Source organism: Anabrus simplex, chromosome 1 (assembly GCF_040414725.1).
Source record: "Anabrus simplex isolate iqAnaSimp1 chromosome 1, ASM4041472v1, whole genome shotgun sequence".
Classification (NCBI taxonomy): Eukaryota; Metazoa; Arthropoda; class Insecta; order Orthoptera; family Tettigoniidae; genus Anabrus; species Anabrus simplex.
Window position 1 is genome coordinate 1691987027 of NC_090265.1, and position 1281 is coordinate 1691988307.

Here is a 1281-nt window from a genome sequence, read left to right on the forward strand (position 1 = left end):
GTTAGATACAAGTGGGGAGGATGACCAGCACCCCGCCCAGGCGACCTCACCTTCCATGCTGAACAGGGGCCTTGCGGGAGGATGGGAATACTGGGAGGGATAGACAAGGAAGATGGCGTGGCCCTAAGTTAGGTACCATCCCGGCATTTGCCTGGAGGAGAAGTGGGAAACCACGGAAAACCACTTCCAGGATGGCTGAGGTGGGAATCGAACTTACCTCTACTCAGTTGACCTCCCGAGGCTGAGTGGACCCCGTTCCAGCCTTCGTACCACTTTTCAAATTTCGTGACAGAGCCGGGAATCGAACCCGGGCCTCCGGGAGTGGCAGCTAATCACACTAACCACTACATCACAGAGGCGTACACTGGAAAACTCAAACCCTAAATTTACAATTTGGTTTGCGAGAATCCGTGTTGGTTAGAGTTATCACAGCGTACGCTACTTTCTTCTTTTACTTTCATGGAAAATGTTGCCTAGTTACATGAACCTTCTGGCAAGAAAGGTGGCGGGCGAGTTGGCCGTGCGTTTAGATAAAGAATGACAGAAGAAGAAGAAAAGAAATAATTATAGATTCAGTAAGACTTCGGAAGTTTGACAGCCTTCTCGCAGACGTATGGTACCCGGTAAGCGTAAAAGGGTAAAGGGAATTGGGTTTGAAATAATAAAACAGCCTTTCATCTTCTTTTTTTCTTCCGAAGAGCTAGAAGAGATATATAATATCCTAATAGTCTGGCTCAGAATACGACCTTTACCCCACACTCACCACTCACTGCTTTGTGACTGCTACGCAGCAACACAACGGAATTTGGCATTGGGGCAGGGTGTCCTTCAGTCTGTTCCTTCTGTCCCCTTCTTAGCAGCGAAATCTTGGTTTTCATATGTGGCACATGGGTTTAAAAAATGGGGGTGGGAAGATGTCATGTTGTTCTGAGCCAGACTGGGTATTGATTTCCCTTGCCGATCAGTTGTTTGGTGTGTCAGGATGGCCGAGCGGTCTAAGGCGCTGCGTTCAGGTCGCAGTCCACTTCTGTGGGCGTGGGTTCGAATCCCACTTCTGACAAAAATTTTACATTTGTAATACGTGAAGAGATCTAAAGTTGATCGTGTGAGTACCTTGATGGCAATGATTAAATCGTTAAGCTGTGTCAGGAATTCACTCTATAAAAGGTTATACGACTAGCGCTATCCACTGATTCGTAAGGTAGATCTAGATGAGGTCGAATCACCTTAATATAATCATCTGAGAACAGTTTTCCATTTCAGTGCTTAAAATACTCAGGA

The 1281-nt window shown here is 46.4% G+C and overlaps 1 non-coding gene across 1 annotated transcript; it reads left to right on the forward strand.

Moving 5' to 3' along the window:
• Nucleotides 1-976: 976 nt before the first annotated feature.
• Nucleotides 977-1060, forward strand: TRNAL-CAG (transfer RNA leucine (anticodon CAG)). The gene has a single exon. It is a non-coding gene; the product is annotated as a tRNA-Leu (tRNA).
• The last annotated feature ends 221 nt before the right edge of the window (nucleotides 1061-1281 follow it).